At 43.3% G+C, this 27,987-nt stretch overlaps 1 protein-coding gene and 1 pseudogene across 3 annotated transcripts in view; one reads left to right on the plus strand and one right to left on the minus strand.

Moving 5' to 3' along the window:
• The window catches only part of PRKN (parkin RBR E3 ubiquitin protein ligase), a 1,122,166-nt gene that overhangs the window by 475,160 nt on the left and 619,019 nt on the right, over nt 1-27,987 (minus strand). The gene's annotated exons all lie outside the window — the stretch shown is intronic.
• LOC308439772 (large ribosomal subunit protein eL19-like) lies at nt 184-12,475 on the plus strand (annotated as a pseudogene). Its single transcript has 4 exons — nt 184-276; nt 2,272-2,416; nt 6,713-6,876; nt 11,863-12,475. The product of its transcript is annotated as a large ribosomal subunit protein eL19-like (transcript).

Consider the following 27,987-nt stretch of genomic DNA (forward strand, 5'->3'; position numbering starts at 1 on the left):
AGGTCCTTTTCTGCCTCTTGTCAGCTAGAGAAAGTTAAGCTCACAGACAGAAGCACTCACCTTTAAAAGAGTCTATTGAAGATAGGTGACTGAACCTAGGCTCCAGGGGATTCTAGGGCTCACGCTGGGATGCTACAAAGTCTGGTAATAGAAGCATCAGCTCACAAGGTGAGGTGTTCGGTCATGAGCATAAACCCAGGAGCGAATGGTAAAGATAAGAAACAGTGGGTGAAAACAGGCATCTTGGAGGAGTTAAGCAGTAAAGAAATTAACCAGGTAATGGGTTTGGTAGGACTGAAGCGTGTATAATCCATGCAGCTTTTGGGGAGTGAGGAAGCCACGAAGCTGGAAGCCTCCTTGTTATCAGTAGGAGGTGGCAATCCACTGCACAGTCCTAGAGAAAAGGGTTCAGTGGAGATGGGGCTGAGTCAGCATGAAGGCACTAGATGACGGAGGAAGAAGATGATGAGAAAATTCAGCTCTTAGATTTATTTGTGAGACATTGACTTTTGTAAAGGAAAGGATTATAGAAGGATAGGACATACTTATAAATTCTTTTTATCTACATCCTGTGCAACCTATGTCTATGATCACTTCATGCAACAGAAGACCACATGGGTGATACTCTGCCATTCTTGAGTACAAGCTAGAAATCTGCAGCTTCCACTGCAGGTCTCTTGGGACCTTGTTTCTGACCACTAGAATAGGGAGGCATTGGCCTCTCATCACTGAGCACAGTGAAATCCATTCGTCTTCTCGATCCTTAATGAAGTATCAGACATGCAAGCATCCCTGCCAGCCAGGCAACACCAAGCAAGTTACCCAGTTCTGTGGGACAAATGGTCCATCTTACTCCTGTCCACGCCCATTGCTCATACAACTGTAAGATAAGAGCTGAGTCGTGGGCGAGAGGATCCACACTCTGGAGAGGTTTCTCATGTAGCAATAAATATCTGGAACAGGATACAAGACCAGGATTTCAGGGGCTGGGGACAGGGCATGCGACCACGAGCCCTTATTTTCATGGTGGCACTCTTTCATATATGACTATAAGGTGACATCATCCTGTTTGTGACACTCTTCATCACTGTTCCCTTGCCTCTGGCTTTACCTTTACTACCTGTTTTCTTATTTTAATGCCTGGTACTTAAATTTAATCTGGAATAATGGGCAAAATATCATTTTTGCTGGATATTTATTCTGGTTTTTTTTTTTTTTTTCAGAAGAGCACTAACATTTTTAGAGAGAGGAACTCATCATGTGTGTCACAGAGGGCCGGTTCAGCACACTCTCACCAGTTTAGAGTTCACAGTGGATCACCCTCTTGTGTAGGGCAGACATGAAGAAGAAGGAAAGAGTCCAGGACGTCCATCAGTGAGTGAGCCATTGTCCTGCTGCTGCTGGCCTTTCTATTGTTCTTCCCAGGGTGGTTGTTAGCAGTATCCCTAACTCTTGCCCAGAATAGTGCTAAACAGTATTTCTCAGAGACGGTGGTGTTCACACCTGTGTTTCCACTGGTCTCAGATGTAGCACTGATTGCGCCTGCAGGTCTCTGGGCCTGGATGCTTGATTTGGTTTTAAATTTGAGTGGTAAAGCAAACCCATGTGCCATGCTTTGGGATCAGATCCTTCATCTTTGTGTGTGTGTGTGTGTGTGTGTGTGTGTGTGTGTGTGTATGTGTGTGTGTGTGTGAGCCTCCAAAAGAACAGACCTGTATGTTACTTCTGCCTTGGGTCATCTTCTTTCTTTAGGAAAAGGCCTGCTTTCTTTACCGATGCCAGAGAGAATATAAGTGTTAACTGAGTAATCGTCAAATAGGTGACAATGTCCAGGAGAAGTCACAGATAGGGACAGCCTGTGGCAGTTTTTTAAAAAAAGAACTTTTCTCTTCACGTCACATTTTGTCTTAGGAGCACATAGTTCACCCTCTCTGGTAAGTCTTGTTGCGAGTGGCATATGGAATGTCTTCGAGAGCTATAGATGAAGCTTTTATCATCTGCCACGGTCTTCAATTAAATCAAGACCCAATCTCTGATTATTGATTTTGGAGAAGAATGACTACAGCAAAGTGACTTGGAAGGAAGCAAAAGGTCCCACAAATGCCCCATAACTCATGTCTGTAATTGAGACTTCAAGCTGTCTCTCACTGGCCAATTTTCTAGTCCAACTAAATCTGTAAAATTAAAATATTACAAATGAATCGTAATGAGCAATCAGATTAGTCTGGCGGAACGAGCCCTCTAAATTACAAAGTGTTCCACTTGAAAAAGTTTTATGCCCTCAGATGGGGCCCTCATGTTCGTGAGGTGGTTTGTAAGGAAATGAATTACAGGTGTGAGGCATCAGCGTTGTGCCCCAGCCAACAGCGCGTGTGCTGCACCTGCATGTTGGTTAGCATGTGCATCAATGTGTCAGGTATGTTATTTTTAGGGACTTCCCAACAGTTCTCCAGAACAGACTTACTTGTCTTCATCTTGCAGCTGAGGATGTGGAAGCACAGTCATTCTCATCACATGGAGTCTCTGTGTGTGAGCATGCTGTGGCTATTGTGGGTCACACTCCTGATTGTTAAATGGGTGTTTCCTGGCTATGGCTGTGGAGTCTGCTGCCAGTGGCGATTCACGTTGGCACTGGGCAGACCTAGATGAATAGATAGAGTTACCACAGGGTTTGCTGAGTTGGTTAAATGTAATGGTTTAGCATATGTTGGGGGGGGGGGGTCCTCACATTACAGTTGTAGAATTTTAGGGATCCTGAGACAGTGACCCCATTAACATTGCAGGCTTACTCTCCTGTCTCCTTTGTACTTCTCAGAGAAAGAGGGTCTGGTAAAAAGGCTGTGGTGATGTCTGAAAAAGAATTCCCAAATATCTCTATCCTGATGTAACCCAGAGTAACTCTGACTGATGTAAAAATCCCAGGTTGAAGTCCAGGGCAAATAGGGGGAAGACTGTAAGACGTTTCCGCCCTCGGAGTCTCCGGCTGGAGATTGGCAGCTAGCCTCAGAGCCGTCCATGCTCCCTGAAAGGCAGGCAGCATGAATGTCCTCTACCTGAAGCAGGGTCAGTGACCATGATGTCGTACCAAAGTGGGGGAGCCACATAAACCAGCCACACATGGGAGATTAGCTTGCAAATATGAGAACTTGGGAAAACAATGGCATGTAGTTCTTATTGTCCCCAAACAAGCTGGCTGGAAACACTTTCCGGAGATAAGAGTAGTTAAGCCCATCTTTGTGACAGTTGTGAGACACCCCAGGAGTGGACACACACTCTCCTTAACCTGAGGCTGATACCACATTGAAGGAAACACCGAGGACATTAAAAGGCTAGACCGTATAGCTCTGAGCATTTATCAAATATTTACAAAGGGCTCTGACCTTCAGATGAAGGAGATTCAACCAGAGGTGTTTCACAGAAACATTTATCTTTTAATGTATATTTTCCCATTGACCAGAATGGCACATGCCACGTTTATTGACATTGATTCCTCTCTGGATGCCTTGCCCTTTCTCATCAGCCCATTGGAAATATTACCTGGTACTTTTCAATCATTTCAGAGCCACCGAATGTTCACTGAATGCATACTCTCCATAAATTCTCTAAGCCATCTATGTTTTTTTTTCCCACTCAGCTGTGGATGTGTATGGAGGGCTGGCTGCTTTCCAGACATTGGACTCTGAGTGTATTGTAGAATTGAGTATGGTAGGGAATGAATGCATTAAAATACAGATAAATGGAATATTTAAGTGAATTCAGCGAAAGTAGAACACATTTAAAGCTCAAGTTCTCAGGGAAGCCTCTCTGGAAATGACAGTGGGTAAACATGAGCATTCAAAGGGTAGATGGGACTTTAATTTATTGAAATGGCAGTGATAGGAATCCGTGAGGGGGAGCAGCATCAGGACTCTGGGTCTCTGAGCACACACTGGGCTCACTGTCACACTGTGAAGGAGACGCACACACAGTGCAGTCATTAATAAAAGTCAAAAGCAGCTCAGAGCTGGGACAGGTGGCTCAGTGGTGGTCCTCTTGCTTGTCAAGAACAAGGCCCTGGGCTGGATGCTTAACAATGCTAAAGGGAATGGGGGCAAGGAGGCAGCACAGCTAATTGGACAGTGGGAGAGAGAGGCATGGCAAATGGGCTTAGAGGAAACCCAAATCAACTACCTGTCAGGAGAATTTAAACCAGAGGGCACAATAAATGAAGCTGGAGTACATGAAAGGAGTACCCCCAACCCCTGGTTACCCAGTACCCCAACTCGTGGTTACCCAGAACGTTGACCTCCTCAAGTGCCCCCTCCCTGTGTTACCCAGAACTTTGACTTCCTCATGCCACATCATGAGCACTTCCAAAAATTTCTAGAAGAATACATCTCCTATTTTCTGAAATGGTTCAGATTTTCAATATTCCACTCCACTCCTCCAGTAAATAGTCCATATCAAAGTCTTGGGATGTGGAAGTAATAGGATTAGGATGCATAATTCCACAAAGCAGTGAAGATCTAATTTATATAGAGCGAAGGTTCTGAGGTGGGAGATAACTTGTTCTTAAAGCAAATATAATGAGAATAGCTCTTATTTAACATGCTTTATAAGTTCATTATAAACCCTGCAGTGTTTGGTATTTTCAGACTATTTCCTTGTTTGTTTGTTTATTGATCTATCCCTGCAGTTCTGGAGACTAGACCCAGGGCCTCTGCATACCAAGCAAGCACTCTACTACTGAGCTACGTCAGTCCAGCCTTTTCAACACAATATAACACAGTGCAGTGCGGAGCTGACCCTCCCCCCAGCCCCCCAACCCCCGCTAGAGTAAATTATTTGTGGGGCTTCTTAGAAAGTCCCCTACAACATTCATGGTTTCAGTTCTTGCCCCAGAGAGCTCAGGGGGGCACATAAAGTAATGATTGTGCATGTGGCGCTGAAGCCAGGCTCTCTCCAAATGCTGCCCTTTCTAAGACACAGAGGCAAGTGTCTACTTTCCCATGTCACTACAGAATGAGGAAGGCAGCCTTCTCCTTGGACTTGGGGAAAGTGCAATACAAGGTGTTTGTATGTGAACATTTTCCCAGGGTACAGGTAACACTGGGGACATTTGTCTTTCCAGGACAGCTCTGAAGTGTCCCCCTCTAACATCCAGCAGACCTGCAGTCAGCCTTCCCAGTGATCCAGATGTCAAATGGTCTCACTTCTGAGGCACCAGTGATACCTGCCTGCCTTTAGTTGTGACTTCAGAAGGGAAGGTCAGGCGCGGTGGAATGGAGGGTACTGTGCCTTTTCTTTTGAAAATATGGTTCATGATTAAGGGAAATTCACAGCTTACATAGGTTAAAACGGTCTATATGTTCCATATAATTCTCTTCTTCATTCAAAGTAGGCATATTTTCAGGCATAGCGTAGTTTAGAAGTGCAGGGGACCATGATTTGTGATGTAAGAGAAGGAAGCCTGAGGCAAGATGCTCCCAGAAGATGCACTGAAAAGACATTCTCCCAGGCTGCTTCTTCCACACCAGGTGCGGGGTGAGCCTTGCCTTCGGGGAGCTGCTAATAGCTAAGGGAAAACTGAATAAAGTAAAGGCAGATGTGCTCAGAAGTTGCTATGTGCTCAACATCTGGCTTCAGAGAGAGGCAGGGAAGCAGCATCATTAAGAGTGTGAAGGGGCAGAAGTGCAGGGACTCTAGGAACAGCCCCTACTGTGAGCTGACACGGTGTCCCCTCACAATCTGCACTCAGAGAACACACAGCGGGAACACGGAGTTGGCCACAGCGGCTGCATTTATGGCTTGCCCATGGCCCTGTGGTTTTTATTTCCCCTTGCAAGACAATCTGCAAGCACAACTTTTCCTTTGTCCTGTCCCCTCCTGCCCTGTAGGGCAGGCTAGGCTAAATCACAGAGAATGTGGATTGCCCCTCCCCTGCGTTTTGAAAACCAGTAAGAGTCAGAAGCTTCCCTTGTCTCATGGATCTGAAGGTTCTTTCTGGAGACTCCATCCTGCCTCCTATGGTATGGTACTCACTTCCCTAATGATTTCCCCAAGGACCTTGTGGCCATGAATGAGCCTTAGGCCCTCCCCATAGAATTAAGGTAATATTACCTCAGCCTGCTCTCTATGAATCAGCTTTCGTGACTTTTTTTTTTTAATTTATCCATCTGGTTTGTTACATGTCACTGGCCACCAGAAGGAAGCCTGACCACGGAGAGAGAAAAAAAGGCTTTGCTCAGTGACAGAAAGAAGGGTAGTGGGTGGCATCAGACCCCACTGGGAGTGGCCACCTACCTCCAGGAAGCCTCTGACTGGGGAAGGGTGGTGCCTTGAATTTACTGTCCTCTTGCCTCAGCTTTCTGAGTACTGAGATTAAAGGTGTGTGCTTCCTTGATGATAAGAAGGGACAGGGTCTGATAGAGCTGTGGAGGTACCTGCTCTGTGTCAACTGCTCCCCTGTGACAGTCTCCTCCAGGTTTTGGCTGACTTTGTACAGGTCTGACGTATCACACTGACCGATGTTCTGCTTTAAAGACACTCTATTTAGAGTCTAATCAAATTTTAACCCATGCAATTTCTGTCCCATCTGGAATAACCCCCTGGTAAAACAAAGACACTTTGCTCCTCAGTGTCTGCCTCTCCTCCACCATGTCTTTGGCATTTCTAGCTCTTCTACCTTTTTACATTTTCAGAGTTATAGCACCTGCATTTTGCTCTGTGTTAGCAAAGACTGGGGGCTTTGCCTATGACAATCCAGCAGCTGAGACCAATCTCACCCACACAAGTGACTGTACACAGTACAGGTTGAGTGTGGAGCCTTCAGGTAGACCCCCAGTGCCGTCACCACGCCTGGACCTCTCAGAGTGGAGCTGTGCCAAGTGCAGCTCGGTAGATGACAGTTTTCATATTCAATGTTTCGGGTCTTTTGGTTTATGTATGGATAGCTTTTGAGCATGGAGTTTTGCTTTTCCAACTGTCAACCACCTTTCTTTCTTCTGGCTGACAGAATCAGCTTGAGCCTTCTCCATCTGCACCCCCAGCTCTTTCCTTGCCTCATTAACTAAGTTATTTATTTATTTATTTATCTATTTATTTATTTATTTATTTTTATGATGCCTTCCCTTTTCAGTTCCAGCTAACAATGACTTTATTTTCTCAAATGTCCTCTTGTAGCTTGTTTTCCTTTACTTTGTGTGTCAAGCCTTCTCCTTAAGACAGCTGCCTCGGGCTTTTCCCATCCCCTCCCAGAGAATGCTTTGATTTCACTCTCTAAACTGCCCAAAGTGTTCCTGTCCTTTGCTGACATGCATTGTCTCTTACTGGCAACTGTACTGCACAATAACTATTTTCAGAAAAGGCACCAAAATCTCAGAACCCATCATCTCTGAAAGTGACCATAGTTATTTACAGCCTTCTTAAGAACTTGACTTAGCACCAGTTTCTAGATTGAAGACCACTTTGCCTTCAATCTTGGCTGCCTCTTGCCTGGTTTCTGGTTTCAACACCAGGGTTCCAGAAATGCATTGGGAGGGGTGTGGCTTTGTTTGGTATAGTTTTAAGAGGCTTCACAAGGAGACAGGCTGGAGTCCTGCCCACACCCAGGAGGATGCTACCTGTGCTGCAATGCCATCTTGGGTAGACAATAAAGAATACTATTTCCTTAGCCATCACTGGGACAGATTTGCAAAGTTCTAGGGAAAGGTGCATGTTCTATCTAGGTTTCTTCAGTGGTACGTGATTTTGAGGATGGTTGCTCTGGTTTTTCTCTGCTTTTATAGACTCAACTCCTTGATCTCATTCTTCAAGAGGATGAGTTTCTGCTGATTCTGGAAGAAGTCCATTGGCCTATGAGGCACTTCACTGTGCTTTGATTTTAAATGAGGCTGGAGCATAAAGGAATTCGCCTCTGCGGCAAGTGGGGTTAACAAGATTATGTCCATGGATTACTCATTACCAAGGCAACTGGTATCTTAATAAATACATATATTTTAAAAAATATTATTGAAAAATGGCCATGCTTACAAATTTGTGCTCTTTAATCCTGTGGGCACATCTTCTATATTTATATGGGGATTTTGCTCTGAATTTATATTTGTCAAGTGACTCTAAACTTCCGTGCTCATGTTTGCATTCTCATCTTTACTTAGATGCCTAAGATGAACTGTGTTGTTAAATTACAACTGTGCGTTGGCCTTGAAGATGGCAGCAGGACATAAACAACAACATGCAAGTGACAGAGCATCTTGAGCCAGTTTGGTCCATGGAGTTTCAGCGTGTGTCCATTGAGCTCGCAAAGACCAGAGCTATGTGGTTGGTTATTGGAGCATGAAGAACGTACTACGGAAGTGGAGCTTGCAGATTAAAGTTTGTAAGATGCCAGTGAGTTCAGAGCCCAGCACCTCATCAGCTTGGCTCTGAACCATCAGGGGCCCAGGGAGCATGTGAGAGTCACCCAGGGAGCATGTAAGAGTCACCTGTTAACTGCACGCAGAGCACAGCTGAAGGAGACCTGCTCTAAGAGAATCTTCCTGTTCAGTACAGGACATCTTACTTACACCACCCAAGCCCTTCCAGAGGCAAATTCTGGCTTATCTTGCCCCCTTGGCACACACTGCCAGCCCCTTTCCTCCCCTACTCCCATATGGCCAGTCCTCAATGAGAGTACTTCTTTCCAAAGCCTTCTGGTTTGGACAAATCCAACGAACTCTGAACATTTAGAAAAGTTGATTTGTTGACACACATACAATGATCTAAATAATGATCTAGACTAATTTTAAGAGAGACTAAAACATTTGATTCCATATTTTATCCCTCGTCTTCTGCCTAAAATGACTTTAAGATAAACCTCAAGTTTAACTTAAATTTCAGATGTTCGCCGACTTACTGCCAAAACTGTCTCAAAGCGGAAAAAAGCTACAACAGGAAAAAGTCAATCCAGTGCTATAATTTGTATACAAAAGAGTAGCAATGGTAAAACTGAACATACGACTTCTTACTGGTTGCCAAATATGAGTATAGGAACTGGAAAAACAAAACAAGTCTCGAGTTCTTCAACATAGTGAATGCAGACAAAGGGAAAGTTTAATTGTGCAAAGTCAGAGCGCTGAGGGAGAGTGTCTGAGGAGCAGTGGATCTGGAATGCTGGAATGGAGTCTTTTCTAAGGTTGAAGTCTCCGGAGTCCTGGCAGCTTTTACCATTGCACTCCTGGAGAATCCTCAGCTAACCAAATTGTCCTGAAAGAGTCAGTGTGTTCAAAGATCATACGAAGGAATTCTGTGGGACCAAAAGTGCTGGGTAAAAGCCAAATGTGATTGCTAATATTGACTGTCGAGCTAATGGGACCTAGAATCACCTAGGAGACACACCTCTGGGCACGTCTAAGTTTCTAGATTAGGTTAGCTGGGGCAGAAGAGCCTATTGAAGTATGAGGGGCGGGATTCTATGAGTTGGCATCCTGCTCTAAAAGGAAATAAGGAACTGAACGCCAACCTCCATTGCTCTCTGCGGTCTCTTGGCATGGATGCTCACTGGCCCGCTCTGCCTTACACTCCCACTAGCACATTTCCCCACCATGATGGACCACACCCCAAAACTGTGAGGCAAAGTAAAGCTCCTCCATCCTTACGCTGCTGCTCAGGCTTTGTGCTGTGTTCTGAACAACTTCTAGATCGAAAAAGTCTTTGGCAAGAGCCAGTGCACAGCAGCTTTGTGCTGTGTCTGATGTTCCTATGCCCTGAAACATTCTCGACCCTTAGAATTTTGAAAGTAATGACTATTTTTAAGGACAGTAGAGGGTTTGTTAGGAGCAATAGATAGTCAACACATTCCATCAGTCAAATTCTGAAGAAGAACAATAAACCGAGAGAAAGTATGCGGCATACAATGGCCCTGAAACTAATTTCTTACGATATAAAATTGTCTTGATGATCAATACAAAAAGACAATCAAATAAAAAAAAAAATAAACAAGAAGAGCTTAAAAGCAATCCAGGGACTAAACCACAAGTGATCGATAATGACTTGAAATATGCTCAATGGGGTGAGAATCCATTATTTGCCTGTTGAATTGGAAAATATTTAAAAACTTAGCAATAAATAACATAAAATGTGCATCTCGCCAATGAGAACGGTGGAGGTGGTGCATCCCTAGCCCTGTGCTCTCGGATATGCCTTTGGAGAGCATTTTGTAAAAAATGTCAAGGTGTGAACTGTTTGACAGCAACGTGGTTTCTAACCATGTCCCCACTCAAGAGCATGAGGATATATACATTATGATTGATTGACTGAATGTCTGTATCTTGCTTCTAAACTTCATGCTAAGGCCATATCGTACATGGGACAGAATTTGGAGGTGAAGTCTTTGGGAATGATTAGATTAAGGTAAGGTGGTGAAGGTGGGGAGCACTTGTTGGGTTTGCCTGCTCCCTAGGGGATGGAGAGAGATGGGGGCACACATACAGTTCTTTCCCTTTTATGTTCTCTTGTCTCCCTGCCACACGAGGAACTGTAAGAAGATTGCTGCCAAGAAATAAGGAGAGAGTCTTGTCATCTTTGACTTTCAAGACCCCAGAATTGTGAAACGTGAATTTCTCTGGTTCCACTTTGAACTCAAGACATAGAAAAACCAAGCTGAACCTGGCCTGGGAGCTTCCTCCCTGTTGACTCGTGTCTGTACTGCCATACCTGAGGTGCTAAGGAATAAAAGTCTTCAGTTGTTCTTTTGTGCTCTGGACCCTGTAAGCTATAACACTGACCCACCAGGAAAAATACTGCACAGAATTGTGTAACTGTTGTTGGAGTAAGTAACTACTCTCTGATCCGGTTTGAGGCCCTCTCCGCAGGACAGAATTCTAACTGGTACAGTCAACCTGGTCAAAACCCTATGCCCAGAGAGATCATAGGCCTTAAGGAGGAACCTAGTATTGTCCTTTGGACAACTGGACGTGCTGTCAAACTGCCTTCTGAATATTTATGTTTATGTAGATTTGTGCTGCTCTTGGTCTTGATCAGAGAGGCCTCTGCTTGCGGCAGGCAATGGAAAGACACATAACAGCTGAGCTGATCAGAATACGAGCCTGTTGAGTGTGCAGTCATAAGTGGAGCATCTGTATCAGTGTGTGCAAGGCACGGGGACATCAAAGACGGGGAAACGGGAAAGAATATGAGATAAAAGCTAGAAGGTGGGAGGGATGCTGGGAAACAGTGGCTTCCGGCCATGACATGGCCACTGCACCCAGGAGCTCACAGCAGCGGGGGCTATCTACACAGGATGAAGCGCAGCAACTCTGCACTATACACAGGAGAACAGCTCACGAGGCCCCGCCCTTCCATGAAGAGCTGCTGGCAGTGAGCAGTTGCTGGGGGAAGGGAGCCATTTTCTTCAGTGGTATGGCCACTGCTAAATTGCCTGTGTTTCAGTTAATGCAAGCAACTTTTCCTTTATCTCCGTGGGTGAGACAGAAGTAGAAAGGGTTTGGAGGTAGTGGGGGGTTAGGGAGAGTAATGAGTGTGAAAATTACATATATGTACATATACACATAAATATATGTATGGCATGTGCACTTCATAAAAAAGTAAGTTATTTTTTATTATGAAAAAATTACTCCATCTATGGTATTTTGTGTTGCCTGAATCAGATTAAGCTATAAATGATAATATTCACTTTGTATTATTTTTGAATATATGTCAGAAAATTTTACACATTACTCATATGGATTTGACAATAGAAATTATAGCCCCGCCTGATATAAGGTAATAATGCATAGTTCTTTTTTTTTTTACAAGGCTGTGGCATATATTCTGAACCAAAGGTGTATTTATCTTTGCATAAAGTCAAAAAGAGTACAAATCTGTGACCTTTTGAGAAAAATATAGAGCAAGATCTTTCCCTTCTTTGCTGTGTCCGCGGCCGTAAATCTGCTCAGGCTACAGAAGAAGCTTGTCTCTAGAGTGCCGCTGGGGTAAAAAGAAGGTCCGGTTGGACCCCAGTGAAACCAATGAAGTCTCCAGTGTCAGTCCTGTCAGCAGATCAGGAAGCTGATCAAACATGGGCTGATCATCCAGAAGCCTGTGACTGGCCATTCCAGGCTCGCTGCTGGAAAAACACCTTGGCCCGACAGAAGAGCAGGCATATGGGCGTAGGGAAGCGGAAGGGTATTGTCAACGCTCAGATGCCTGAGAAGGGGATGATAAGGATGAGAATCCCGTGCGGGCCTCTCGGGAGATTCCGGGGACCTAAGTAGATTGACCGCCATAAGTATCACAGCCTGTACCCGAAGGTCAGAGGGAATGTATTGAAAACACGCGGATTCTCATGGAGCACATCCACAAACTGACAAGACAAGGCCGGCAAGAAGCTATTGGCCGACCAGGCTGAGGCTCGAAGGTCTAAGACCAAGGGAGCACAAAAGCACCGGGAGGGGTGCGTCCTGGCCAAGAGGGAAGAGATCATCAAGATCTATCCAAGGAGGAGGAGACCAAGAGATAAAGCTTCCCTCATGGCTGTACATAGTGGCCTAGCTGTGGCCTCACATGAGTCAGTCATTAAAATAAAACAACCCTTTGTCTGTTAAAAAAAAAAAGAAAAAGACAAAACAGAAACCCACACTTGTTACACAGAGACTCAGGCACATGTGATTCTGTAGCACGTTTCTGAGAACACACTGAAGCTCAAATGGTGACTGTCTCTGAGGACTTGGAATGCTGCCGGTGAACACGGTGTGGATGGGGGTGAGGGAGTCTTGCTTTTCCCTCCACACCTGTCTTCACTGTTTTTCTCGGCAATGTGAAATGTGCAACTTGTATTAAGAAGAAAAGAAAAACCATGACATGCTTCAAAGACATTTCGTCTTGAGATTCCTGATTTTTCTTGAGGCACAGGCTGTAGGCAGGCCCCATACATGCATAGGGTGTCACGTTAGATACCATGATGTAAATACTCTTCTTCATGTCTGGGTTAGATATGCACCAGATTTGGGAGAAGCTGGGTTTTCCCAGAAAAGATAAAGCACATTGTCCATGATGGCTAGTAATATTGTTATTCAAGGTCAGTGTCAGGGTCAGGGGTCAGAGGTCAGGGTCAGGGTTGGGGTTAGGGCTCAACAGGATTAGGGTCAGGGTTACACAGGGTTAAAGTCATGACTAGGGTCAAATTTAGCATTAGACAGGCTTATGATTATGGTTATAGTGATGCTCAGGGTCAGGGTATGGGTAGGTATTAGATGGTTAGGGTTATAGGTTAGTTATGGTCATGGTCATGCTCATGGTTAAGGTTGGAGTCAGCATCAGGGGTTAGGGTCAGGGTCATGACCCTAAGTAGTCATGGGCTTCATTCCCAAGCAGGACAGAGATACTGTTCTCCCAACTCTTATGTGCTCAGTGGCAAGCCTTAGGCAGTCCGCTCCCTAGGAAGTCTCCAAGGATTCTCTGGATCCTGGACACCAGGTTCTGAATGGAGATGACAGGAAGTAGAGGGAGTGTGACTGAAAAGTTGTGTGACTTTCAAACTCCTCTGAACTCCCGTAGACCCGTCTTTCTAAATCTAAAGTGTGGTTTGTGGAAGCGTTTCCTTTTCCTATTACATGGTGTTCAAATGGGATCATGCCCTGGAGTCTCCCTTAAATGCAGTTATTCTATTGTGCTTCAAGAGCTGAGAAAGCAACATAGGTTTTTAATTTTCCCTTTAACATGTGCCAGCCCTTATTTCGGTGTTCGGTTTCTTGATGTCTTGTGTCGCCTTTACCAATGTGAGAATGTGATTGTTCTGTTGTTTGTGTGGAACAGATCAGATTCAACGCATGGTCTGAGGAGAACAAACTGCAAACTGTGAAAGCAGAACATTTCGTTATTCATGCCACGCTGTGTGTCAATCAGTTAGTGGCTCTTAGCAGGCATCATTCAGCAATCCGGCATGGCTGGTGTGATATTGTCTTTCGGTATCCCCATTTGGAAAGCAATCTGGAATGTGTGCATGCGGCAACCTCCAAACATACCTTCTCTCAAGATTCATGAGTGTGTACCACTGAGAAGTAAAATTCATGTGCTAACAGGAACCCCCATAGAGGAATTAAGCGTAAGCACAATTTCCCAGTTCAGCGGGAAAGATGAATGTGGTTGTGAGTCAGCCATCATTCTAAGTAACCACACAAGAGGCTCATTTTCAGGTGTTATCAAGTGGCAAAAAAAGTATCCGTGTATTTCATGGTGTATGGGGTATACTTACCACCCCTAACATGTTTGAGAGACAAAAAAGGAAGAAAAGAAATGAAGGGAAGAGGAAAGGAAGAAATGAGACCTAGGAAGACCTCTAAAGAACCACTAGGAGAAAGGACAGAGAGCATTAACATTTGGGTTGAAAGGTTGGGAATTTTTAATTAAAAAACAGTCTATGATTGTGTTTTAATCCCCAAGGAAGCAAAGATACATTGGGAAGATTAGACAGAAATAGCTGGTTGAGAAACATCACATGATGGGTAATGGGACAATTTAAAAGACAGGAAATTACACATAAGATGGAACAAGGGTAATGGGAGATATGCCATCTCTTAAGAGTAGGAAGTTATACACTTGCAGTAACTGAGAATTTCGAGCTGACTTCAAAACTAACAAATGAACAAGACACAAACCTGAAATACCTTGTGGAGAAACATTTGTTCAATTGCTCTGGCTACATTTGGATTTTAGGACATGTCACTGGAGATGTGAACACAGAATATAAAGGACTTAGGGCCAAGGTAAAGACAGCCTATCTGAAGCTAGGATAATGATCTGGGATCCATAGATTATTATCACTTAGGTCTACAGCATCTCCTTTTTTACCATTTGCCCCTTCATCTTTGCTGGCCTCTTTCCTTATCTCTGTGTGCTTTAAGTTTTAAGCTGCATCATTTGTTTTTCTTCAGCATGGTTCCTTCCTTACCCATCACGGCTGCATTGAACCAAACTTGTAAACACTGTCTGTACCTTTATTTTTAACGTTTCATTTTCACTAGAGTTTAGCCGTCTACTTTAGACCTCTGCTTTTTGTTAAGACATCTGTAGCATTGCATAAAAGAACCTTGGCCCTCATGACTGTGGTCACAATGCCAATTTATTTGAATTGGTCTTAGCACTGCTGCTTTCTGGGCAAAATATGTTTTGTTGTGGTAGGAGAATTCTTATAGTCATAAGTCAGGGAAAGTGATGTGGTCAAACTGAATAGATTTCGGAACTTCTGGCTTTGGGAACTTCTTATGGAAGTCTAAGAGATTTACAGACAGCCAATTTTTGTAATATTTAGGGATAGAAAGGTAAAATGCAACAATAGCCACAGATACTAAGTGATATTCAGGGTCCAAATACAGTCAAACTCATTTTGATTGTAAAAACCGAGCTTTTCAATTTGCCTCCTGCTGCACAGAGGTAATACACCAGGTGATTCATTCCCACATTTGAGCCATTGTTAACCACAATGGGCGAAGGAGAGTGAGATGCAGGCCTTGGCTATTATATCCCACTCACATGAGAGGGGAAGAAAATTACAGTGCAGAATGACCCATCAAATTTCCCTGACAGGTGCTAATTCATTTTGATCTGTCCCTCACTGTAATTTCATTGGTGTGTGTGTCTGGGGGTGGTGGGGGGTAAGGAATACATATTTATAAGTGTGGAAGTCTGCTGCTGTTGTTCTGTTTATAATTTACAGCAACAAAGAATTCATTTATAATTTCCATATTAGAAGTCCCAAGGTGACCCTACTGTGGATACCAACCCCTCCCACTGTGTAGGATTCCTAACATAATAAAGAATAAAGCAAAACAACAGTATATCCTGACTTGGGCTCCTGGGTAATCAATTCACATATTTACTGTGAAAACAATAGGCTGTGGGAAAGAGCAGCATTGCTACAGTCTGCTGCAGAAAACCCTTGGGAGCTGGAGAAGGGCCTGCCTGGGAAGTAGCTGATTAATCAGAGTTACTGATGCTTCATTAAAGAGTTATTGTTTTAATTATAATTAACACTCAGTACTTACTTGTGGAAAAGGTTCAGGGAGATCTGCAGCATAACCCCAGATGACACTTGTAGCTTTCAGGTTTTGTAAGCCATGAACAAACACACAGTAAAACCAGATTTGAATGGGAGAACGGGGGTGGGGGGTATACAAAACGCTGTGTTCTGTGTGAACATCTCTCAGGTTAGGAGGCTAGGGAGCACTATCTATGTGCTCCACAGAATGTTCATGAGCTCCATGGAATAAATTATTTTATTTCCAAGAAAAATACCAACCTAAATTCTATGTTGTGAAGGTGTGCATATGTTTGGCCCAGGGGGTGGCACTATTAGAAGGTGTGGCCTTGTTGGAGGAAGTGTGTCACTCAGGGGCTGGGCTTGGAGACATGCCTCCTAGCTGCCTGAGGATGCTCAGTCTGTTCCTGGTTTCCTTTGGATGAAGATGTAGAACTCTCAGCTCCTCCCACACCATGCCTGCCTGGATGCTGCCATGCTCTCGTCTTGATAATAATGGACTGAACCTCTGAACCTGTAAGCCAGCCCCAGTTAAATGTTGTCCTTATAAGAGTTGCCTTGGTCATGGTGTCTGTTCACAGCATTAAAACCCTAACTAAGACACATGTGATGTATAAAAATCCTAGTGTTTATCATGACAACAACAAACAGATCATAATTAGAAAGTGGACTCGAACAGGCATTTTACTACCCAACAGAGATACAAGCTCATTAATAAACATATGAAATTCACTAAACATAGTTAGTACTTCAAGAAATATATTTAAAACATAGTAATATAGCATTCTCAGATGATAGGTACATGACTGGAAGGATAGATATACAGACAGACAGAGATAATGAATAAGTTGACAACATCAACTATTTTCGAAAGAATATATGAAGAAACTAAAAATATCTTTCTACCTTATATAACAAGTTACAGCAGTACAAACCACTTGGATGCCTTTCTAAAATACCTTGTTACAGAATCCTAAAGAGGACCCAGTTGTTCTTTTAGATATCCTGTTGAAACAAATGTCCACACAGACTCCTGTATAGTGTGTCCATAGTGTTTCCAACACATCTCAGAACAGTGATCCAAATATCCTCTGCTGGCATGTGGATAGACAATGTATGTTCACTGTAATCATCAAGAAGACTTAAAGGGGCTGCAATCAGGAGTGTGTAGCTCAGTGGTAGAGTGATTACCATGCATGCATAAGGCTCTGGGTTCAACCCCCAGCATTAAAAAAGTCATGAAACAACTTAACAAGAATTTCAAGATTACATTGAAAAGGTTGGCCAAATCAAGACTGTTTATAGAATGATGTCATTAATCAGAGCTTTCAATATAACAGATAAAGGTCTGTATACCAAGATGATCATTACTTGGGGATGTAGGTAGGGGGAGGGTATTGGAGGATATTGGATCATACTTTGAACCCCGAGATTGTGTTCTTTACTGGAAAAAAATTGTTTCTAGTCAGTGTATGTCTTAGCCCTAGCACATTCCTTTAATCCTGGAGCTTTCTGTTTATTGTGAACAGGGTTAAATGGAGTCAATCTTAGGTCAGGAGGTGGAGCAAATAGCACATTGATGGGGAAGAGGTGAACATAGAGTGAGAGGAGTCAGAAGGGCAGATAGACATACAGGCTAGAAGGGAGGCATATTTAGTTTAAAGAGTTTCCTGCCTTTTTTAACTTTTACTTTGGTTTAAATTATGTTTATACGTGGATATGTGCTTTGGGGGACTGGAAGTGGGGTACAGTATGAGTATGTGGGTGTACTGCCCATGGAGGGCAAAAGAGAGTGCAGATCTCCTGGCCTGGGGTTGCAGATAGGTGTGAGTTGCCTGATCTGGGTGTTAGAAACAGAGGTCACACCCCTCATAAATGTAGTATGAGCTCTCAACCACTAACCCATCTTTTCTGCTTCCTGCTTCTCTTTTAAAAATCACATTAAGTCTGTGACTTTGAGAAGTAACTTTCCAATTTCTCCATATGCCTTTGCCCCCAGCCACTGACTTAGAAACCATTTTACCCTGATGTGCAAAATAGGGGCCTGTTTCTCACACTGTATGCAAACAAATACAGTCTTGCTTCTTCTTTTTTTCATAATAGGTAGTAAATATAAGGAAGGGAGAGAAGAACTGTGTGTGTGTGTGTTTCTTTCTGTGTGTCTCTCTCTATATATTATATATTATACATATGTATTTATATATGTGTATTTGAATATGTATACACCTTTTACACCATTGTAAAGTCAAAGAGAAAAACAATTTTATATGTATATGTATATAAACATGTACACATACACACACACACAGGTATAAAAGTTGTATTTTTCAGCAGAAACTACATTTCAAGTTTTGAATTCTGATCTTTTTCTAGTCTGGGACATGTAAGACTTTATGTTCTCAAGGTATTGGGCAACAGGATTAGGCCACAGCTCCCAGACACTAGGATAGGCAAGAAGTACCAAATTTCAGGTTCCCAAGTTAAGACATTTAATAGGTAAAGCTTATTATTATTATTATTATTATTATTATTATTATTATTATTCTGCACTTAACAATATTTTCCAGTTAGGGTAGGTCCACTGGCACATGATCCCACTCTGAGTTGAGGGATGTATATGTGTGTGGGTGTGTGTGTGTGTACATATATTATGTATATACACACACATATATTTTCCTATTTCAAAAGTTCCATGTAGAGATACAATAGAGCTACATGAAATAGCTGCACAATGACAAACCACCATAGTCAGCTGATATAAAAGGTTAAGGATGCATTTTCTGAGGATTAGTCACATGGTCCCTGCAATGTGATCTCATTCTGGAAGTACAGGAGCAGCTTACAAGGGACATTAATAATGAAGAGGTCAGTACAGTACAAACCTAAAATTTGAAAATTATGTTTTGAGGAGACTGGAGTGTGGTGCTTAATTTTTATAACTATTATAGCCAATATGACTTGATTTTCTGTAATTAAAATGTATGGCTTTTTTTCTCCTAATATTTATTTTCAAATTAAGTATGCTTTGTGTCTACGTGTGTGTGGGTGTCTGCGTGTGAATGCAGGCACCTGTGGAGGTCAGAAGAGGGTAATGAATTCTATAGACTCACAGGCAATTGTGGAGCCACCTGATTCGGGTCCTCAAATGAAACCCTTGTCCCCTGTGGCGTCCAGCTGTCCTTGCTGCTTAGCCATCTCTTCAGCCAAGAAGTATGTTCTTAGGTTAACTCTGGCTATATTTTACCAGGATGTATAAGTCCCATTTGCTCAGAATGAATTCCCATTGCTACTAACATGGAAATCAGCTCTTAGTCACCCCACCCTCTCCTGGGCAGGTACAGCCTTTGATGGGTAGCTAGTTACATTTTGAGTGGCTGGGGCTGGGCCTTGCATTTTCTCCTCTTACTCGCCTGTGAGTCTGAATACCTGGCCCCACCCATGTTCAGTCATTCTGTAGTAGTTCTAAAACCACCTGCCACTGGCTGTTCAGAGTGTTCTGTTGGCTCCGCCCTGTTTGTGTTTAACCCTTTGCATCAGTGGCCAAGCTTGGCTTCTTGCCTTCTACAGACTTAGAAACATATCTGACCTGTAGTAAGGAAAAACTTTCCAAGCCTATGGATGAATCGCAAGAATTTGGAAGTTAGCATGAATTTCAGGGTCTAACAACCAAAATAATCTTTCCCAACCAGGTGGGTGATGGCGTCTCAGTGGAAGCCCATATAGGCTAATTGCAGAACATGCACCTCATTCATCATGAGCTAGGAAACACCAGACGCCCAGGGATCAGTGTTTCCATGCAGCTCAAAACTGCAAGCATGCTGATTCTCAAACTGCTAAAACAGGAAGGAATTAATTCTTCTGAACAACTAGTTTCCCACCTTCAGCAGCAAAGGGTAGCTCACAAACAACCCTGGAATCTGCTGGGCAAATGCTGAGGTCCAATGTCAGGAAGCCAAGGGGAAACACATCAAGCTTCTAAGTGAGCAGTTAAAATAAAAATTCTTCCCAGTTTATAAATGAAAGTGTGCCCAAGTTAATTTTCCACGAAGTAAATCTACAAAGCTGTGTCTTGCCTCACTCCAATGTAGTTTATATGGGGCCTGTTGGGGTTTGAATGGAAAATGAATTACACAGGCTCATATACTTGAAGGCTTGGGTTCTGGTTGGTGATGTGGTTTGGATGGTTATGAAGCATTTAGGAGGGGCAGCCTTGCTGGCAGACTGGGTTTCTGTTGGAATGAACATATTATAGCTTGTCCCATTTCCAGCTTGTCCTTGCCGCTCCTTGTACCTGGTTGAGGATGTGAGTTCTCAGCTTCCTGCTGCCATGTCTCTTTATGTGCTCTCCTGGCAGAACCCTAAGCTAAAATAAACCCTTTCTTCCATAATTTGTTTCTGGTGATGGCGTTATATCACAATAGAGGAGGAACAGACACAGGGGCATACATTTTCAGTTTATATTTATCATGTAGCAGAAATCGTTGAACGTTTAACAAATACCACTTCCTTCTTTGGCCACTCGTTGGAGATCTGGTGTTATTATTTTGTATTTAAAATTAGGAGATTAGGCTGGGAGAGGTCAGAGAGTTATCTATAAATCATGCAGTAAATAAATGTTTTACATTCTGGTTTAGGGACTTCTTAAAATCAATTGTGCTATGGCAAAGTTAGAGAGAATCTCCCTCCAGGTCAGCAGGAGTACAGCCAACCACAATGGCCAGGCCCTTCCTAGCTGGTGGTGGAAGCAGAGCAGTATGGGAGATGCCCTGAAGTCCATCAGGCATGCACTGGAAGTCATGCACTTACACAGCTAAGACACACAGCCAGGACCTTCTGGACCATGGGGTGGGTGTTTCTTTTGTATCTGAGCTCCCTGTTTCAATCTCATCTTTCTGTTGTGGTTATGGGATGGAGGAGTCCTCTCCTCCCAGTTATCCTCCAGGAGGTTGGAGAATTTGCAAGCTTTGCGTGCATTTCTGATCCATATCTAGAACTCTTTGCAAAGATGAAAGGCTGGACACAGCGTCTTAGTGTCCCCGTGACCTCTCCGGAGTCTGCCCTCATTTCCAAGCCAACTGTCTGCTTGGCTGAGTAATGCATACATAGCTCAGGGAGGTTTGGGAGTTTTAAGGGCCCTTTGAGAGATCTCAAATATAGCTTTAAGATAAAGGGGGAAAGTCTCCAGACCATCAGTTTTTCTGAATTTAAGGCCCAATGTTGGAGAAGTAAACCAGGAGTTATAGGACCAGATGTGATTGCTGAGTGAATACAGGATCATGGGTGAGTGAGCAAAATCTCCTTTCTCAAGGTCATAACCTATGCTTTAAATAGAAAGAGAGCACAAAGGCAACAGTACGGAACCCTGGCTGTCTTTCAAGAGGTAAAACATCACCTTTTCTCTTTAAATGACCAAGGGCTTAGTAAGTCATCTGAAAACATGGGCAGTCCCGGAAGCTGGTGAAGAATCAGACTTTAAGACAGAAACATATGAGCTTCTTGAAACACGTTGATGCCCATCCTTTCACTTGAGAGCCTGGATGAGGTGGAACAGATCAGTCTCCCCAGAAACCAATCACTCAAGCCTAGAGAGACAGCTGCTCCAGTGTTAGCTCCTCCTCTTCAAGAGATAATGGCTCATTTTTGTTACAGAAGATGACTTTAATACATGAGAAACTTTAACTTAAAACTCACCTGTTCTAGAGTTACTGGTAGACAGAAAATTAAATCCTATGGTAGTTGAGACAAGGATAAATAATACTTATTAAGTAAAATTACATTTATGCATGCAGATGGTCTTACAATTTGCTGATGACTTTTAGGCTATGTTTAAACAGTCTCCCCTCTCTCCAATTGGTATGATCTTAAGAAGCACAGTGACAGAACCTCCAAACATATGTGCATGCATGTACTTCAAAGTGCTTGCATGATCTCAAAAGTGTTCCAGATTGAGAAAAATACAGCCTCTCTCTAACACAATTGTGAACATGTCACAAATAAATCTGACACTGGAAACATAGGACCCCAAGTTTCACATTGAAAACATCCTTAATAATCCATAGAAATTAAATACATATATCTATATTACATTAATAAAGAGATAAGGTTAAATACATTTATAACTATTGTGAATGAAATTCAAGAGTTGCAGCCATGAGAAAAAGGATGGTAATAGAATCCATTGTCACGAACTATATTGAAATCAGAAAATGCCTAAGGAAAGCAACATAAAATGGAACAGACATTCATCTAAAAATACAACCATGGTGTTAAGAAATTGATCTAAACAAAAATTTCACATGGACTGGAGATTACTGAGAATTTGAAAGAGGCCACTGAAATCCCATTTCAAAGACAAATAGATTTAGAAATTATTTTTAAGCAGGAATAACAAACTAAAATTCCTGAAGAATTATCAGAGAAAGTTTGTACACAATTAAAAAGTAAACAAGGCTGTTTTTCCTGTCTGTACAGTTCTTTAAGGACATGGGAAGCCTACGTGTTGGGTGGGAAGCAATATTAAGGGAAATGGCACCGTATACTCTCTCAGTGATTCTACAATATTCATTTATAGGATATGTTATCAAACTGGTCTCCTATGCTCCCAGAATGCACTTCTCTGCTCCATGGCACCCTGGCAGGCCTCCTGCTGCCATCCTTCTCTGTGAGGGTGTGTTTGTTCTTCCTCCTCTGTGTGGAGGCTTCTCTGTTCATAAGTCACAAGAGTGCATGTGACACAGCTTGCTCTGTAGATGAACCGTGGAAACACTACATTCAGTATGGGGATTGCATGCTGAAGGCAGGGCCTCTGCGAGGTAACACTGCCAAGAGGGTAGAGCTTGCAGGATGGGATGAGTGCCAGGAAGGATGCCTTTCCTTTGATTTGAGTAATACACAAACCATCGAAGCCCCTTGTCAGACCCTACCGGGGCTGGAACCCTAACCTTTATGTCCAGCATCCACCTGGTATAAACTTCTGTTTTGTATAAGCCAACTAGTTCAGGTCCTTTGTTATGATGGCACAAAGTGACTATGACACTTGGCGTTAATATTGGGAAAATAGAAATATCAATAATTCATGATGCTTAAAAAGTACAGATTGCTTAGAGAAAAGGCCCCGAGCTTTGGAAGAAGAATCGTGTTTGATCATGCTAAATCCCTTCGTGACTCACCATGTCGATAAGAGGCAGGAGATTTAATATCTCTTAACTCCACAGAGCCCTTGATTTTTTCCATGAGGCTTTAAATCATAAATAAGCTAATGTGCATTTCATTGCTGCTAGGGTAAGTGTATGTGTGAGTGATTCTGATTGAGGGTGGGTCTGTATGCACTTGGGGTGGGGTAACAGGATGGGAATGGCACCAACCATCAGTGCACATGGGTCACCTGCGGGGGGACTGGGTGGGGGAAGACTTGGGGGGGAGTGATTCATAGACACTTTGTTTTCTTTTCATGAATTCTAACAGCTCATTTTAGGAGGTAGGATTTATTTCTCTGCTTTAACTTTACAGCTAACACTCAGCTAGTGGCCAGGAAGTGCGATCAAAGATATCCTTGATGACTGTGATCTGTTTTCTGGTTCGTTTACACTTTTTGTGGAACTTTCTGTGACAGGATATTAAACTGTGGCCCAGGATGGTCTGAAACTTATTGTATAACTCAGAATGGCCTAAAACTCATGGCAATTCTCCTGCCTCAGCCTCTGCTCATTGGCAAAAGTGTCTGACCATATTTAAGCCTTTGCAAGGCAGGACAGGAACTCTTACAAACATCTATCACAAAGAAAGGGCACATACCCCCTCAATAAGTTCACAGAATGACCATGTGATACAGCCAGCCTCCTACTGTATATACTCTTAGAGTGATAAAATAAGCTCCCATCTACATATGACACTCAGAGCCTTCATTACAATACCCACAATGTAGCAGAAGTCCAAATATCCACTATCAGAAATGTACAAACAAAATATTACATATACATACATGTCTGGTGGTATGCTGTTTGTCATAAAAGGTAACTGAGTGGATGACTTTGATAGATATTAGGCTAAGTGAAAGGAGCCAGGCAAACAGAAGCAGATGCTATCTGGTTCTATTCTCATACGATGCTCATCATCGTCCCATCTACAGGGACAGAGCTGGAGTATGGGTAGGGCTCAGGAGGCCGGGGAAGTGAGATGAACTAATAGGACTCTATTTTGTGATGTTGAACCAGACAGAGGTGGTACTGATGCAATGCTAGGGTGCGCTCAGCGCTCAGGGTTCACATTGTGATGGGTGAATTCCACCCCCAAAACAGTTCAAAGTTTTTGTTAGATATTTTGAGAGAGGTAAGCAACTGAGCCTGTTTCCACAGCCAAGTCACAGGGAATAGATAGCTTCACCTCATGTAAACTACATTTTCAGTAAGTTGTAAACAATATTTTACTTTATATCTGGATCTTGCACCCACACATACACACATGCATGACATACACCCCCATGTGCACACACATACACATAAATGTTAAGGAATGAATCAGTCTCGGGGGCAAAGGGCCTGTATTTCTGTCCCAGCTCAAGAACGTGCCATGTGAGGTAGCAACACACAACCTCCTGGGTACAGTTTGTCCCCCACAGATGCAGAATTAAGCCAGATGAATGATGACCACATTATGGTCTAACCTAAACAGCTTTACAAGTTAATATTTTATTAATGAAGTGAAATAAAGTTTGACTTCTTCGCGCATCTAATAATAAATAGGATCCAGAAAGTGCCTGGAGCAGCACATTAGGAATGATGAACCCTGTAACGATAAAAATGAGTAAAGGCCATTGTTCCAGCGTGGGTGGAGGGAGGAGCCAAAGGCACAGTGGATCAAAGGTTTATGGTGTAACAGTCTGCTTGAATGGAGCTGCTCTCACTCTGTGGACTGTGGACCTCCAGTACTGCATGCGGGAGTCAGGTGTAATGTGCTCCTTCGAACATTGGCATATCACACATGCCTCTGAATATGGACAAGAACAGAATCCCCACAGTGGCCAGAACGATGGCCCTGGTGATGCCTACGTCCCAACCCCATGATCCTTTACATGGCAAGCGAAAATGAAAATGGTGGTGACCTTCCCAGCAGTGGAACCCTGAATGGCAGACCAGGACAAAGAACTGTGACCCCCAGGGTGAGGCAGTGCGAGGGGAGCCTGTGTTGGCTATGTCTGGCTGTGAAGACAGGAAGGGGTTGGAGCCATAGGACTCACACAGTCTACAGACATAGGACGAGGCAGGAACCAGAAAGCTCAGCGTGGAATAAAGGTCTGCTGACACAGTGACCACAGCACCCAGGTCACGGCCACTGCTTTGTTTCAGACAGAGTGGGGTAGTCACAGGCCCAGAGGCATTCTCTAACCTTGTCTTTCTAGTGAAAGCGAGGCACACCTAGAAGTGTTCCATTGTCTTAACCGGTCCAGCATGTGCTCCACGACTTAGAGCAGAATATACCTCTAACTGTGTTTGTCACCTCTCCACCTTGAATGTGACCTCTAACTGAACATGCTACGGAACATGTATGCTTCAAGTGCACAGGAAAGCACCTGCCTCTGCAGGCTTTCCTATATGAACAGACATTGGCTTCCTCAACAAAATCCCCAGGGCTCACTTGTTCAAGGAGGCCACTGCTTTTGGAATCACTCCAGGGCTCTCCTTACTGGGGTAGGTAATACACTGTTTTATTCGAGCTGTGCCTGCTAGCTTTGCCTGCACCAAGAGCAAACCAGCACAACAGGATAACAGGCCTGCTGCTTTACGACATTAATTGGGTGATTAACTCCTTAAAGGTGCAAAGGAAAAAAAACCCAAAGAGTAACTTATGGTGAGCAGAGAAGACCATTGGTATGTGCAGTAAAAAGAAGCATGGTACCAGGCACTCCTAGAGGGTATAAAGTCACTTGAAGGTGCTGGGAGGTGTGGGAGTGTGTCACCCTTGCTGGAATAGGATGCTACATAAAGAGGTCAGATTTGAGAGAGGAAGGGACACTGCAGCTGTTGGTCCTTGTCAAGATTAACTTCTGATGAGGCCCTTGCCCCTTGGATGGTGGTTTGTATTTTAGCAGTGATCTCACTATTAGTTACTCAGGTAACTATTCATATTTTAGGGAGGCATTTGCTCTTTAACGTACAAGTTCTCATTTGATATAATAGGAAATATAGGCATTATTCTTCTAATTTTACTGAACAACTGAGATAAAAAGAGATGAGATGAGAATGAGATACACACACCTTCATGTGCACACGTGCATGCATATGTACAAGTACACTCACAAACGTGCACATACACTTGCATTTACATACACATGCACCCACATGCACACATACCCACATATTCACACACACACACACACACACACATCCTTTTCACATGGAAGACTTTAACTGGATTCACCCTATACAGGAGATGAGACTCCTCTAAGAAGTAATAAGTTGTCGAATAAAAAGCTTGAGTTGGTTGTCATGGTGTCTTGGAGAACCACAAACAATACAGGCTACTGCCATTGCTCTTGATTATCCACCAACTCTTGAGTGTAAGGCCTAATCACTGATGATACCACTAACTCTGCTGACAGAACAGAGAGAGTTAGTTGGGACTGACCAAGAAGTTGCCTCCCTGTTGGGTTTGCATCATGCTGAAGGTTGAAGACAGAAAAGTCACAAATGTGTGGATTTTGCCCACTGTAGGGACATTTGGTTTACTATTTTGAGCCTGACAATACTAGTTTTGCCTTGTTAAATTGTACATGCGTCATGGTTTTTGTGTACGAGCTTTCATTGTTTATATTTTTGTTGGATATTTTTATTTATATTTCAAATGTTATCTTCTTTCCTGGTTTCTTCTCCAGAGACCCCTATCCCATCCCCACTCCCCCGCTTCTATGAGGTGTTCCCCCACCCACCCACGCACCTCCTCCTGCCTCCCTGCCCTGACATTCTCCTACACTGGGGAATCGAGCCTTGACAGGAAGGATCAAGGGCTTCTCCTCCTATTGATGCCAATCAAGGCCATCCTCTGCTACATATGCAACCGGGGCCATGGATAGTCCATGTGTACTCTTTGGATGGTGGTTTAGTCCCTGGAAACTCTGGTTGGTTGATATTATTGTTCTTATGGGGTTACACTTCAGCTCCTTCAGTCCTTTCTCTAACTCCTTAATTATATTTTTTATAAATACAAAGTGTGTGTATGTGCAGATGCATACGTGCATGTGCATGCTTGTGTGTGTGTGTGTGTGTGTGTGTGTGTGTGTGTGTGTGTGTGTGTGTGTGCACTCGTGCACGATAAAGTGTGCTGGGCTTATAGGAGTCAGAAGAGGGCACTGGATGCCCTGGAACTAGAGTTACAGATGTTGTGAGCTATCTAATGCAGGTAATGGGAAGAGGACTTGGGTCCTTTGGAAGAACAGCCAGTGTTCTCAACCCTGAGCTTTTGCTATTATTCCTTTGAGCATTTCATTATCCTTTCATTAATATGGTAAGAAAAATTTCACTGTGTTCATTTTATATTTGTTAGAAGTTCTAATTTTGTCCACCTAAGGGGATGTAGAAATGGCTCGGCAGTAGCATGCTTGCCATGCTAATATGAAGCCTGGAATACAGGATCCCCATAAAATGCTGAACACAGAGGTGTGTAACTGCAATCTCAGCACTAGGGAGGCAAAGATAGGAAAATCCTTGGGGCCTTTTTGGCAAGTCAGCCTAGCTGAACTGATCAGTTCTAGGTTGAGTGGGAGACCAGACCTTGAGGTTGATGGAGGAAAACACCTGCAAGTCTGGCTTACACACACACACACACACACAGGCACACCACAGCACAATACAATGGATCCCATTACTTAAGTAAAGGAAAACAATAATTTAACCTCATTAGAAACTTGCACAGAAGTTACCTTCTAAAACATGCACAGCAGGGCATCAACATGAGACTAGAGTTGTCACGTGACCATTGGAAACAGATGTTTGACTTTTCCC

The sequence above is a fragment of the Micromys minutus genome, assembly GCF_963924665.1.
Source record: "Micromys minutus genome assembly, chromosome: 30".
NCBI classification, from domain to species: domain Eukaryota; kingdom Metazoa; phylum Chordata; class Mammalia; order Rodentia; family Muridae; genus Micromys; species Micromys minutus.